This window comes from Calonectris borealis, chromosome 12, assembly GCF_964195595.1.
Source record: "Calonectris borealis chromosome 12, bCalBor7.hap1.2, whole genome shotgun sequence".
Lineage (NCBI taxonomy): Eukaryota > Metazoa > Chordata > Aves > Procellariiformes > Procellariidae > Calonectris > Calonectris borealis.
Window position 1 is genome coordinate 3,983,173 of NC_134323.1, and position 16,279 is coordinate 3,999,451.

The following is a 16,279-nucleotide window of genomic DNA, read 5'->3' on the forward strand; positions in this document are numbered from 1 at the left end:
AAAAGTTGGCTGTAAAGTTAAGTCAATATACTCTTTACAATCAGGTTTAATTAACTTTGAGGTTTGAAAGCAGAAGCTTAAGGGAAGCTGTCAGTGACCTCTTAGCAGAACATGGAAGACTTAATGTTGTTCAGCTCTCAGGACCAAAGTTCTAATGAAGACAGTAGGTGGCAGAAAAATCAATCAGTTCTAGGAACTGAAAACAGGACAAGATGCATTATCTTGCAGTCAGTGTCTGTTTCACCTCAGGCTCAAAAATTCTGGTCTGTGGTTCTTTTAATGTGTGTTCTAGAAAGAAGTCAGGAAATGGTTTAGATACATGTGTATTTGTTTGCAAGCTTATTAAGATTATTTAAGATAAGCTTCCCTTCTTGGGGAGGGAGGAATTGGCCTTAGTTAAGTATGTATTGAACAGAGATCCTTTTTTTTTTTGTCCCTTATATTGCACTTGGAGAAAGCACATAAGCTTTCTGTATAATTGGGCCACCTGCACTCAGAATATCCCTTGAGTCAGGGGTTCCTAGAGAGCCACTTCAATTCTGTCTCTGTTTTGGTGACTCTTGCGCCATAAACAGAGGAGGTTTTTTGTAGGGACATCAGTCTCCCAGGATTGTCTCATGCATAATGGTTAATAGCCATAATGAAATTTTTGATCTTTTATTTTAGATTTTCTGGTTTTCCCCCTATAAATATAAGAATGAAGCATCACTCTTTCGTGGAACTATTTTAAATTTGTTAAAGTGATTTTTCACTTGCATTTGTCACTCGATGGAACACTGGGTACCCTGGCAGGTTTGTGATGGTCACTGCATGTGAGATAGCAATAACAGTGGAGAGTAAGGCTTGCTCTGTTACGGGCTGGATTTGTCACAAACTTCTTCAGGAGGAAGCTGATATTCTGTCAGGTGGCTGCTGTATTCGGGTTCATGGGCTCTCATGCTTATCAACCTGTAGCAGCTTTGCCAAAACTGTAGTCTTATTTCCATGTCTCTTGTCTGCTCTTGGGGTGAAATGCTAGTATAAGTTTTTTGTGGAGCTCCTTAGTTAACAATTGACTTGGAAGTGATTAATGTTCATAATGACATCCCTGGACCTGTTGATCTTGCAGAGATTTTTTTGCGTTACTGTTCTTTCTGTGTACCTGTATATATATGTGTATGTGTTGATATGCACTGGGCAATGGGTGCAATTGTCTCGGAAGACTTTGTCAGTAGCTTGCACTTTATCTTACTGACTTGAAATGTCTTTTGCAAAATGCATGTTTTGTCAATTTTTTCATGTACCAAAGAAGAAGAGCATTATTTGCAGGAAAAAATACTGATTTTCAGAAAGAAAAAATTACCTGTAAACTCTACTATATTTATACCTAGGCACTCCCTATTAGAACTTCTGTGGCAAAAGATCAGAAGTAAAATACCCAGAGTTGTTATGGTCAAGCTTAGAAGGATGTGTAGGATAGCTTTCCTAGTTGTGAAATTTTATCGGTTTAAAGATAGATGTGTTTTTTATATGCAGATGAACTGTGAGTAATAGGTAATTTGTATTATGTATGGTCAGCAGTAGTCAGACGACTTTGCCTGTGGAGGTAAGCTGCTTCAGGCCTTTTAAAAGGTTGTGCCAACATGTGTGGATTTTGGGGTTTTTCAATTATTAAAACTTGATTGACATTCCCCTTTTTTGAAAAGGCTTACTATGTGTAATGATAGTATGTGGGTTACTGCTCATTACGGTTATATTAATGACAAGTAACGCTATGTGGCTTGTGATATTTCACAAAATTGTCTCATCTGGCTACAGTGTTTGTGGAGCATCCAGTATGCTTCCATCCAAAGAGAAAGGAGAATTTTGACAGTACTAGCACAGGAATGTGTGTCTTCTGCTCTTTTAATATGTTCATTAATGTTGGAAAGAATAATAGTACATTATTTTCTTAGCTGTAAAGTTCTTACTGTATGGAATATTACATTTAAGTGATCTCTCATTGCATATTTTTAAAGGTTCTTAGACCATAAGATATCAAAGTAAAGTTTGGGTAGACATTAAATTTTTACTTAAGCCTGCGTGAGAGAAGAGAGGGAACTGTAGAGACAGGGTTAAATTTAGTCCCACATTTTATGTCGTATACCTTTTGAATCCTTGGGAAATTTCCTCCATGTTGAATGATGGTATCTGAGCCTCTCTGCAGAGATTTTCAGATTCGCAGCTCTCACTAAGGGAGTCAATACTGTCAGAGAATTCTGCTGTTGCAGGGATAAAGGTTATAATAGAAACACCTTTTTTGGTTTGTGAAGTTTTTCCTGTCTATGAATTTTTTTTCACTTTTCCAAATTTAAAAAATGGCTGAAAATATGCAGTATCAATTATGAAGCTTTCAATTTTGCAGTTGAATAGCTGTAACTGTGATCGCTTCCAGTCTCAATCAATGTCAAAATATACAAATTTCTCAAAAGACTTGCTTTCATGGGCACCACAGAATGAAGTGTCAAGCATCTCTTCTTTGAAAGGTAGCAATATTGTTTCTCTGCCAGAAACTATAGCTTTTTGTGATTTTTTTGCTACTACATATGCTTCGTTTCTACTGTAGCTGTCTGGGAAGGTTTAGGTAAAAGGTAGTGAGTCATGAAAACCAAAATGTAATGGCAATATACTGATGTAAGTGAAACTTTCAAAGGGAATGGAATTTCCAGTCAAAGACAGGTGACAGTAACAGGTAACAAAAAACTCAAACTGCATAGTCACTGTGTCGTGGTTTAACCTGGCAGGCAGCCAAATACCACGCAGCCGCTCACTCACTCCCCCCCCCTCAGCGGGACGGGGAGAGAATTGGAAGGGTAAGAGTGAGAAAAAACTCGTGGGTTGAAATAAAGACAGTGTCATAGAACAGAAAAAGGGAAAATAATAATGATAATGATAAAATATACAAAATGAGTGATGCACAATGCAATTGCTCACCACCCACGCTGACCAATAACCAAGTAGCGATCGGTACTTCCTGGATCACGCCTACCATTCATATACTGAGCATGACATCACATGGTATGGAATACCCCATTAACCAGCTGGGCTGGCTGTCCTGATTATGTTCCCTCCCATCTTGTGTACGTAGCTCAGTCAGTAGGCACGGGAGCTTTCCTTGGACTAGGAGGGCACTTAGCAACAACTGAAAACATCAGTGTGTTATCAACATTCTCCTCATACTAAATCCAAAACACAGCACTAGGAAGAAATTTAACCCTATCCCAGCCGAAACCAGGACAACTGCCATATTCAGAACAGAGTCAGGAGCAGCTCATTGTAATATTTGGGCTGAAAACCAACCTGTGGCACTGAATCACAATGAATAATGTTCTGTAGACAGACAACTCACTTATGAGTGAGATTAAAAACATGTCTGCTTGAATTAGAATATGATTTGGACCTAGATTTCTTGCATTCTGTACAAGTACCTACCTATCAATTGGATACAGGGAGTGAGGAATACAGCAACCTCTTTCTTTGTGTGTTGAAAGTATGCACACGCATGAAAAATTGAAAGCAAGACACTTTCAAAGAAGTGTTCTTGCTTTTCCTTGAGCCCTATTCCGTAACATACAGAAAATGTTGAATAGGCAGGTAATGACTAACACCAACAACTGTTTGTCTCCGTGTTCCCTTAAATATATGTTATTTTCATGTTCCCTGATCTAGTTTTACTTTTACGGTATTTGGAGAGGTCAGTGGGAAGCACCTTACTAACTTTGTGTAGGTGACAATTCTGTTCTTGAAATTAAACTGCCAGTCTGAAACTTAACTGATCATTTGGCAAATAGGATTGTGGCTTTTTAGATTTTGGTATTTTTTCCTAAAACATCTGCTGCAGCATAATACAGCTATTAGCTTTAGAAGTAATCTGTTGCAGTCAGAGATTATTGCATGTGGTTTATCTCTAATGGGATCTTAAAATTGGTTATTACATCTTCAGAGGATAGCTTCATTAAAAGCCACTTATTGCATCTATCTGATGAACTATTATGCATGGCTGAGAAAAACATGTGATTTTCTTGTTTCTTTAACAATGGTATAGTTGGTCATTGTAGTGAATATGTAGATGTCACATGCATCTTTTAATAAGGGAATGATTTGTGTAGCTCATGAATGTCCAAGTAATCATCCTTTGAAAGTAACACAGAATAAGCTATTATCAACCCTTCTTTAGACGTGCTCCTTTTTCTTTGTCCAGTTTATACGATAAACAAAGCAGTGACATGAATTGGATTTTTTCCTTAAAAGCCAAGTAACAAGCCAGGTTATTTTACAAGTTTTCTTCTGTATGAAGATCAATCTTTTTAAAGTACAAATATTACAAGAACAAATACTTGAACTGGCTTGGAATTACTGAGTTGAAGCATTCAGGTTGGGAATATTTCTTCCTTCTGACTTTTAAACTCAGCCACAGATCTTTTTTTCTCTGTACTGAAATAAATACACTGAACTAAAAAGACAACCTGTTTAAACATGTTATCACTCTGTTCTTAATCTTTCAAGTTGAAGAATTGGGAGCTAATAGGTCCAACGGGGCCTTAATTCTACCTGCCTTATGTTCACTGAGGCTGACCAGTCTAGAGAAAATGTGTAATCAATCTCCAAGGTCTCTAATAAATCCTCGTATGAATGAGGCTAGTGTAGCTGATCCTTCACCATCCACAGCGTAACAGGCCTGGAAAATAAAAAACAGGTCACCTGTCAATAATGCTGGTCACCGGCAAAATCCTAGTCCTTGCTTGAATTCACACAATTAAGACTCCATATGAAAGTACTCTGAATTAATCCATGATCCTGATGTGTTGCTTAGTTGCCTGGAATCAGTGAATTGCAGAAATGGTTTGGCAGGAGAACAACACGAAGTCATTTAATAATAAAAGGTATTCTGTATGTTAGACTAAAGGAGCACGTAATGAAACTTGGTTTCAGGAGTGGTTTTTAAGTGCAGATGTATGCAATGTGAAAGTTCCCAAGGGACTAGGAAGACCCCTCTACTGCACTGGAAATGCAACATCAGCCATGCAAATAGTCACGAGGACCAAAAGTCAACCTGTAAAACTGAGTAGTCTAGTGTTGTGCTCCAAGATGTCTGAATTCTAAAGGCACAGCTGAGGAAATATTTCCCAAAATTGTTCATGAATAACCACTTAGACCCCAATGTCAGTTTTATTCTCTGTTTGTAAACTGTTATGTTCACATTTGTTAATATTGTTGCAAATAGTAGCTTGCAGAAATATCTGTAGAAGCAATAATTTTCATGTTAGTATTTGTGGAAAGCAAGTGCTTTTTTGGATAAAACTGAAAACCTAATTCTGAGCATTAATCTCATGAATTTATCAGGACTGGTATTGTGTGTCAATTAGCTAAGACAACTTGAACTTCAAGTGGTGTTTTACAAGCCAATTTGCGGAAAATTTGTGATCAGGAATTTAGAAGAACAGTATTGACCAACAATATTCCCTGCTTGATTATTTTCTGACTTTGGCAGAAATAAAGGTAATTACAAAAAATGGATTTTAATTTTACAATGTTTCACTGTTATGTAGGTATCTTAAATTATGTTATGGTTTTTTGAGTCTCAATAACTAAAAGTAATAAAACCCCAACATTGAGGCCTTCTGAAAATGTATTCAGTGTCATATATTTTGGTTAAAATTGATTTCTGTCCATGTAGTTTGAGAAGTAAATCTTTACTGAAATGGATATCAATGGCTTGACCATACATTTTTGCCTGAAATGATAGTAAACATTATTACAATTTGATTTTAACACGACACTGAAGATGAATTCATGGGTGGCTGAACTTTTAGTCTGCTTATGTGTATAAGGAGAAATTAAGACCGGTAGATACTGGTGTTTAGCTTTCCAGTTTGGTTCAATGATGGTGATTTGCGTAATGTGGAATAACTGTTCATTAAAATGTGGAAATGTTTCCACCAACACTGTGTAGACATCTAAGAAGAAAATTATTGCCTTCTTTTGATTCTTTATTGCAAACCATGAGAAGGGGAGAATTAACGTTGGGTCTCCTTTATCTTGCACAAATGCTACTTTCTCCAAAATGATTTATAAGAGCAAGGACTCCTTCAACTAGTTTTCTGTGTCTACACCAAATCAACCCCGCCGACAGCTATATCTTTCCAGTGACTCAAGTTGTATTCTTAAATGTAGTTTTGAGGAAATGTTTGTTTGTTTAAACATTTCATACTTTCAGTGGGCATAGTTCTGCAGTTAGTGTGTCGCCATATTTGATTTTGGAGTAGGTTACTGTAGTTGTCCTTTGGAGGTGATGTTACTATGAAAGCTTGAAGGAAAAGGTGACAAGTGGTAGGTGGGAGTTAAAGGAGTAAACTATTCAGCATACATTTTTCAGAGAATTTCCTTTTGTATTTCATAGTGGAGACAGCAAAAGGGGTAATGAGCACCAAATAGCAGTGCTTGCTTCTGTGAGTAACCCAGGTCATCACAAGAAGTCACAAACCTCATCTGGCTGCTTTGAGCATCAGAGGAGCAGGTTACTTTTCTTTAGGGTAACTCTGTAGGAGTAAGAAAGAAAGAATTCTGTTTATGTTTGGTTTTAAGATTATTGCATCAGAACAGGAAGTGGGCTCGGGATACAGCAGGAAAATATTTTAGAATGAGTCACTTGGAGCTGACAGTATCATCACATGTAAACACAATAGCCCATGTTTCTGCAGCATGGCATGCTCATTTGGTGCCGTGGGGTTTTGCTTTTTCTAGAATGGACCCAAAGCAGGATAGTGATGCCTATGTGAATTAAAATTATTCTGTGCTGTAGTTAGAACAGGTAGGAAATTAAGTTCTTAAATGCTGAATATTTTGGTTTTGTTCTTTTCTGTTTTTTTTCTTTCACCTCTGCTTGTGATGCAGGACAATCAAGCTGGAAATTCTGTTTGTTTATTTTATAGTATGTTTATTTTTTTGTTTTGAAAAATGTTTATTTTCCTATAGAAATGTTTGGGTTTTTGGTTTTCTGTATTTTTCTGCTTTGTCTTCAGTGGTATGAATACACAATTCTGTCCCTCCAGGATGGAACACTTCCATATTTTAAACCTCAGTTTTTCTTTTCTTATGTATTTCAAGCATTTAGAATGATAATGCCTGGATATGAGGCTTTCTCTGTATTTTTAAGACATTTAAAACTTAGTGTTTAAGTCAGAAGAAAATGAATTCTCTAGGAAGGTTATCCTGCAAAAGTAATTCTGAAAATAATCTAGCACAATAATTTAATTAGTCATGGCACCAGCTGTTTATATTTCTGTCACATCTCATCACATTCTGTTTGTACATCTGCCCACAAGCGATGTGTTCCAATCTGAAGTAAAAGCAGCCATGCAGATTATGCTTGGATTTGGCGTAACGGGTTTTTTTGGGTAGATATCAACTTTATGCAGCTCTAGAATGTGTCAATTCATTTTGAATGTGCAAGTGGAAGATACGATGTCTCTTCCCTTCAGCAACTTATTTGTGTATGTTCATGTAAATGATATTGCTCCTTTAACTGGGTCCATGCTGGCTCCACATTTTCATTGTTGGCTGAGGTGGATAGTTAAAACTAATGAGCTTCGTATAAGACCAGAAGATTGGTTCCTTGTCCTGTTACTATGAAATTTGAGAGAACTGTGCTTCAGAATGCTAAACGTCATCTGATGGCTAGAATAATGCAGTGGAAAATACTTAATATTTGGATGTATGTGCTGCCTGAGCCTATAAACTTGTGGTATGCTGTTATTCCTGTATTCTGAAGGAACATAGTGGGCACGGACCTATTCTGCCATGCCAAAGAATTATTAATCTGTTAGCAAGAGTATAAAGATGATTTTATGGGAAATGGTTAGACAATAAATTGTGATAGCATAGGGAGAGATCATACTGATGTAAGAAGAAAACTGTAGTAGTCACTCTAAATGTGACTCTTTCTCAAAATTCCGTTTAATCTTTTATATTCACAGCGCTTTAAATACATAGGTGGATACCTGATCCAATTTTGCATGTCTCAACTTGCATCTAGAAGCATAATGAGAAACAACAGAATATAACTTGACAGCTGCAGTGGTACTTTAGCTGAAGGGTTGTGACTGGCCGTTCTTTTCCTAGTCGTCTTATAGTGATTTTGCAAGTCTGTCACTGGCCTTGTGAGAGAAATTATCTCTTCTGCAACTTTGGCCAAGTTTGAGGGCAGGACCCGTGAGGGGGCTTGGCATCCCAAGGCATAGTTCTTCAGTTCTTGACTCTCAGACTGGAATCCACAGTACAGAGTGAGGCAGTAAGCTTCCTCTGTGTGTGGGGGGGGGGTGGGGGGGAACCTTCTGGGAGAAGAAGGTCTCTGAGAGGAGATGGTGGACTTCCGAGATTGTGGGCCGAGGCATGTCCAAGGTGTATCTTGTGGATCTGGACCTTTGTCTGCCTGGGACATCTATAAATGGCACTACCATCATGCTCTGATGAGCAGTTTAGGAAGATAAAGGCACAAAGAGGCTACTTAGTTGCTTTCCAGAAGGTACTGAAACCCCCAGAAAATTCATAGGTGACTTTGAAAATAGTGCTGAAGAAAATAGGAGTAAGAGAAGCAGGGATATGGCTGGATTGGGAGAAGGGGAAGCAGGCAGCAGCGGATAGTTTCGTCAGAAAAGATTGCTGAAGTTACTTTCAGAACCATGTAAAATGCAGACCCTTTCAAAGGCAAACTGCTTTTGTCACTTGAATGATTTAAAGTCCTTAACTGAAAATAATACTTTTCAACGCAGATGTGAAAGAAAGCTAAGGCAAACTTCTTTCCAAAATATAGGAGAGTTTATAGGAGGGTACAGCATCATGGTTTTTTTTTTTTGGTGCTTTATTAAGTTTTAATAACTGTAAGAGTGAAGGGTTCTAATATTTGGCTTGTATATGCCATTGCTCTGGTCTAAGATCTTGCAAAACTTTATGGAGATATGCAGTATTATCACTGTTTTTACAGTTGAGGAAGCAGAAAGCCTTTCTGTTCTCTAGAAATTGCTTTTGATTTATTGTTGGAATTACACATGGGTGGATTATGCAAGTAAGCACTTCTGGTTCTCTCTCAATTATAGCAGTACATTTTTAGTTTAAAAAAAAAAAGGCTAAACTGGTTTATCTTTGAACTTTTTAAAAAAAGTAAGTGTTTGTTACTTGTAGTTACTAGTTTTAAACACATCACATCTGTTTTTCTCTCTCTGTTCTCTTTGCATTTACAAGAGAGTAATGACTTAATTTTTTGGCAGCCTTGTTGGTTTGTGTTGTAATCAAAAAAGAATCAGATGTATTCTGACTTTCTCCCAGCCTTCAATTTTCTTTTCAAAGATAAAATTTTTGTTGTGCTTCTGCATTTTAAATTAATAGAGGTTATAAATATTAGCTTAGGTAAGAGGGCAAGTTAAAATTTCATGTTTACTTGTATGAATCTGAGATGCTGAAGAATCAGAGATGCTGAAGAAGTTGTCTTTACTACTAGCAGCATTGGTACCTAATCTGCCTCTTCTGTTTTGGGTGTTGAAAAAGGATGTAACTTAACTTCCTGCTTTTAGAGTAAATTAGGGGAATATCAGAAGAGGTGATGTAGTTATACAAAAGCAGACAGAAATGGTGGTTTCTATAATACTTCCAAGAGGCCAAAATTCCTCCATTATTTTAAGTAAGCCCTGCCTAGTTTTACTTTCATGATAGTATGCTAATGCTGAGTCTAAAAGACTTACCAATTGACTGAAGCTTAGTGAAAGTAGTAAATGGGAGAATGAAGAGTAGTGAAAAATGAAAATTTTGTAAACAGGCTTTTGTGGAACAGCAAAATAGATTAAAAGAAACTTCTGTGAAACTAAGTATTTTGAAATTAATTAACTTTGAATTATTTTAACACTAATTTGCGGTTTTAAGTGTTTCACATTATTAAAAACTGACATACAAAAATTTCATTATTCAGTTTATCAGTTGTATTAAAAAAAAATTTAAACCATGTTTTTCTTACTTGCTTGAAGGCAGTAGAGGAATATAAACAGTTGAAGGCTGTACCTTAGTAACATTGAGATCTGTTTTAAAAAAAGCGCTGAGGAAAGTAGATTAGTCTCTGTACGTGCCAAGTATGAAATTTGTATGTGGATAATTGAGATTGCCTAACAAAATGTACCTTTGGAAATAGTGCTTCACATCATTTTGTGATGTTCCATCCGGAAATATAAGAAAATGGTTTTAGTTTCAGTAAAATCATTGTTATCTATTCTTCCTTCGTGTCAGATAAGAGTAGCCTTTTCCTATCTGATCCATAAATTAAGAATACTGCTCTTATGGCTATTACGACTTATGGCAAAGTTAATGAGACAAAAGGAATTGCTTGTAAAAATGAAAACAATGTAGCCTTGGGGAATTACAGTTTTTGTGCTATGCTTTTTGATTCGTGTTCCTAAAAGGTCTTGATTATTTCCTTTCAATATGTGGTGGTGAAAACTTCATTGCATTGCTGTAATTACATTCCTGAATGGAGTTCAAATGTAGAAATTAATCTGTTCACTGCATCCACTGGACACCGAAAAGATGTGAACTATCTTGTGAAGGTTCAGAGATGTATAGGGTTCCTGCTTTTGGGCTTTTGTTTTCAGTTGTCTGCTGGTCTTTGGAGTCAGCCCAAGACTGGCTTCTAGAAGCCCTTTCTGCACTGCTGCCAGGCAGTCGTGCTCCAGAAATGCCTGTCCCTGGGAGGCAAGCGTGCCACCGCTGGGGAGATCGCTGCAGAGCCAAGGACCGGCTATCACCATGAAGTTTTAGCTGGGAATAGTATTGACAACAAGCAAAACCTTCATTTCAGCTTTTAATTGACTGTCATAAGTAAATTATTGGTACATAAGACTTTTATTTATACTCTTTTTATGTGCATATTTGTCAGATTTTATTTAAATAATTTTATACACAATATTGGAATAATCTGTTACATTAATGCACAGCTTAAAACAGTTCTTATTTACACTGATCACAGAAGGACAGAGGAATGAGGACAAATACTTTACATTCACCATCTTTATCAGCATTTTAAGTATAGTTAACCAGCACACATCACACACATCCATATCCATATTTATAAGAAATGTAGTTGTTTCTAATTACACACATGGGCATGTAGGCGTCTCCCTTTCAAAAAAAAAAAAAAGTTGAAATGCCATTTCCCCCAGATAACCAAAGACTTACAAAAAAAGGCAAACGGACCTACAGATTGCACAATTAATGGAATCAGGCATGGAAATGTGGTGGCTGTGTCTGAACACTTTTGGTCACTGGGGCGCTTTGGAGAGTATTTTTACTAGTGGCAAGTTTTGAACTCCTATAAAAACTTATTCCTGAAAACTGCAATGTGATCTCTTGCTTTGGAAGTAGACCTACTGGACACTAACACATTTGATTCAATGTTAAGTCGTCTAACAACACAAAATTTTAGCCAAAGGATGCTCTGGATTTTTTTGGTTTTTTAGAATATAAATTAAAAACACATGACTTTCTTTTATGAGATTAAGGCAGCAATGGAGAATATTGTGCTACAGTGTGCATTTAGCTGTAGATAATGTTTTATTCTCCTTTATCACATTTTTACATTTATAATCAAAGGCCAACATATTATTGAACTAGACTGGCTGACTACAAAATCTTATAATGGAGAAATAGGTCTTGTGTGATAACCTTGTAACATCAAAGTTGAATTTCTCGCCTTACAATATACACTTATATTCTATGAAAATTAAAAAAACTGGTAAAAATATTAAAATATTGCCTATACAGAGGTACCCTTATCTAAGGTAAAGTCTAGTCACTGCTATAAAAAGGCATTAAAAATGAAGTAAAACACTGGTGTAAACCAAGTAAATGCTCACTATAAAGCTTTTATTTGTAAGGCAAATCTTCATCAGACCTATTAGAAGTTATTTTCAAAATGTAGTATTTGGAGATTCTCCCTTTGTAACTGATAGTACCCACAGCAAACAAAAGCTAAGTCTTGCAGATAGGCTGACAGAGCGTGCAACATAAATTACAAATGCAGGTCACCTGCAAGATCGAGGCTTCTTGGCAGTGACCAAGAAAAAACATGACACCTTTAAAAGAGAGCCAGCTTAAGGCTTAGTAATTTTCCTAGTTCACTGAATTTATTCTGTTCCCTTATTAAAGAAATGAAGCAAATTTTGTTTAGTATGGCAGCTAAAGAAACGCCTTGAGAAGGGAGGAAAGCAAAGCACACAGATGGCCCAATCTTGCTGTCAGTGCTTAGGTAAAAAAGGCCCACTGTTCTCAACATGAAAAGTAATGGCAGTAATGGTTAACTTACATGACGGCTGCGCTGCTGGACTGAGACTTAAGCCTCTCAGTTTTTTCCTGGCTCCATCCCAACCGCTTCCATCTAGACACCTATGTATTCTTCTAAGGAGGATAGTTTCACTGAATACAGTCGTGGTATCTGTGTTACTTATAGTCTTCTGGCTGTCTTCTGTTTCTCTGTGTGCTTCTGCTACGTCAGTCATGCAGAGATTGCAATTTGTCTAAACATATTCTATTTTTAAATGGCGAAGGAAAACTGATCAAATTCTGTACTTAAAAGCAGCTATATTACACTTTTATGTTTTTCTGCTAGTTGAAATATCTTTATCTGCCATCTAGTTTTCTATAGTAGTCTCTGATGCACGTAGATGCAATCTAAATTCAGTCTCAGGCAATGAACAGTACCACTGTATGAATTAATGACCAGCTGAGGCTCTTGGTCCTAAGTTGATTTAATTTTTATTAGGAACAATGTGCAAAAATCTGAAATTTTTTTGGCCTAGGAAAAGTTTCTGTATGCATGGCATGGCTTACAAATCTTGTCATTCCCCAGTTAAGCTTAAGCAGGCAAAACCAAGTAATTGTACATCTAATCACAGCTAAGGAACATATGCATGCCTGCTCGGTCAGTGTGATTGTCAGCAAAAACTTTGAGAGTATGGATAGAGAGGGGCAAGTGCTTGCTGAAATATTCCAGTTGAAGTCTGAGTTACAACAGACTGAAATGGCTGAATAAAAAACTATTTTCCACAGCACAGAAACACTCAAAACATGGATGTTTGAGATACAACTATTCCCTGTATATGATCCTCTCTGAAACTCAGTGATGCAAGATCACAGATATACCAGGGCTTAACTGAAGGCTTAACTTCTGTAAATTAAGTTCTAAAAAGATTTCCCAACTGTTTTGCAGTATCCTGTACTAGTGTACCTTTTTCCTAAAGGGAGACAGAATGTGGCTGGCTTTCTTATGTACCAACTAATATTAGTTTAGTAAAGAAGATCTGTGAAGATCTGTAATAATTCAGGTGTCCAAGCAGCTCACAGATTCAGTCCTCTATGGTGATTTCTGGCTAGCTTTGCTTAAAATAGTCCATATGCTACTTTCAGCCTGTATATAGATATGAACCTAGTAAGGTCACTTCCAAGTCCTGTTTCTGACTGCTGTAATGTATTATGAACAGTTTATCTTCATATTCTAACAGCTTAACTTTCCATGGATTAGCTAGGTCAGCCCACAGTCACCAACAGGAACATGGGTATGAATCAGAGAAAGATAGACTGAAAAAGTGTTTTCCTTTGGAGGAGACTCTGGAAGTGTTTCCAGAAGATCTGTCTCTGTGTACTATAGCCAAAACTCCAAACTTGTTCAAGGGTCTAATCTGAAACATCATGTTGGCCTTTAAATGAAGAAGATTGAGTTCTTGCACATGAACTGATCTGTGGACCATAAATATTCTTAGCCCTGAGAAAATAAAGTGTATTAGAACAAACATATCCAATTTTACTGCTCTGAGAGGCTCAGAGTGCACACGTAATTTCTGCAGGTAGATTATATACTGTCATTTTTTGAGCTGTGGTAACTGTCTTATGTCTGATCTTTCAGGCCCATTTCAAAATGTTTTAACGGGGCACTGCAAATAAAACATAGATAAGTCTCATCTCTTCTGAAATTGCTGATCTATGGTTTAAATTTGGTTCTTAGGAAAGAAATTCTTAAATGTTTGCTAATGCCTTGTGAAACCTAGTGAATCAGTCCAGGATATGAACAAAAGCTATCTACTCCCATAAAAGCAAGTATCCGCTGATTAATGCTGTATGAATCAGAAGAACTGCAAAAGAGACATTAAAAGCGAAAGAACTTTCTACGTGGCCTCCTACAACCTAACAGTACAAAATAAACTTAACTCATGTCAAAACAATAGTGTAAGAAGTGGATGTATATACAAAATGTTTGGGTTTGACCTTTTTAAATAATAGCATTTAAATGGTATTTTGCTGAGAAGAAATGACCGATTATATGGAATTTCCTCTGGGAAAATGACATACAACATATATTGCACGTGCAGTTAGGGAACATGTACAATAGTAACAGCCAAGTATTTCTCCTACATTCTATATTTGAAATATCATGTTTAATCCTGGATTTCCTGCAAAATCCCTCATTATGGTAAGATATCTTTCAAGTGTTGCCAGGGTGTATGCCTCAGGACATGACAGAACACAAGAAGGACTGACAAAAAACATACAGTTCAAACAGGGGCTGAACACTAAATAGTACTAGTACTTTTTGGACTGTTGCTCATGAAAGACCCACTGTTTTTACCAGAAATCTAAATCTCTGGAGTTTTAGTAATCTAAAACTTTTAGATATGTAATGTAATACATTTTTAGTAATGTAGCTTTAGAACAGTACCAAGTATATGAAGAATTATTCTGCTGAATGACAGCAGGAGGAGTACAAAGAAAATGGAGGATCTCTTTCCTTGATGCTAACTAACTTTCTGTGGCTTGAAAAAATATGGATCACAGGCAGGTCTTTTTCACTGACAGGAAGGAAGGTCAGAAAAGAGGTGCTAATGTATGACAGCTGCTTCCTTTACCAGATTACAAAAAGGCTTTCAAGAAAATATTTTCTAGAACTGTCAAATGAGCTATTTACTTGCTTCACTCAATTCTTCCCACTGGCTTGTTACCAAAACAGCCAACATAATTAGCAAGCAGATGATACTGCATCTTGAATAAGCTTGTATCAAAAATTTTCTTCTTTTGGAAGTGGAGTGCCTACTCCATCAGCATATACTTGCCATCCCACGGGGATATCTGGGAGAGTACCAGTCCCCAGAGCGGGTCGGTTCCCACAATAGGGATAGCTGAGGGAAGGAGTGACCTGCTTGGCTGAAAATTCAAGACTGAGTTAGAGGAAGACTTGCAGTTAAACCACATGGGTGATAAGGACCTGACGGGATGATTTTTTTTTTTTAAACTACAAGTGGTTGAACTGAAGGGAGATTAGTATTTTGGTGGCATTTGATATTTTCCATATTGAAAATGTATTAGGCAGCTCAAAGCAGGTGCCTAAGAGGAGCTGGGTGCCCGAGCTGTGGCTTCTTATTGGACTGTCTGTACCATATCACAGAGTTGAGGAAAAGAATATAACCCGATCTTCACAATATTTGTCATTTGAATGGATGCTAGTTTGTGTCTAAGGGCATCATTGATCGTCCAAGAGGCATGAGGTAGTTGAGCATCTTATTCTGTGGAGAATTGAAGACTTTGTTCTTCATCTCTGGGACAGAAGTTGTATTTTATTTGGGGAGACTTCCTTTGGGCAACATCTTGAACTTAAAGCCTAGCTGTGCAGTCATGCAATGTGTATTATCTTTCTTTTTCATTTGGGCTACTCCTGGTAATAAGATTCCTGCTTTCTCTGATTTGCCTATTGTCTTCTGTATAGATTGCAAGTGTTTTGTCTATAAAACCTCAGAACAGGATGGCGATAGTGCAATGGAGTCCTGAGCTATAAATACTACACTAAACCTCAGAATTTATACAGTAATAGAAATAAAAATAATGTAGTAGGTAATTGCCTTGGGAGCTGGTATTAAAAGTACAATCAAACCCTAACATGCTGGGTAAAGCTGATTCCACTCCTATGTTAAGATAGCTTTGCTCCTATTCCAGAGCTGAGTGGTGATGAAATGTAACTTTTCCTGCATGGGTTTTGCTATACTGATGGTGGTGATGGAGGGTGTCACAAGTGAACATGGAGGCAGGTTGTTAGCATGAGTGAACCAAACAATGTATAATGTGACAAGCTATTAAAGCTCCACGTTAAAGAGCCTCCAAGAGTTTCAAAACTTGGTAATTATATCTGTGCTAAGAAGCTTTTGAGCCATGCCAAGCCAGTGACTGAAGCAGCTGTATT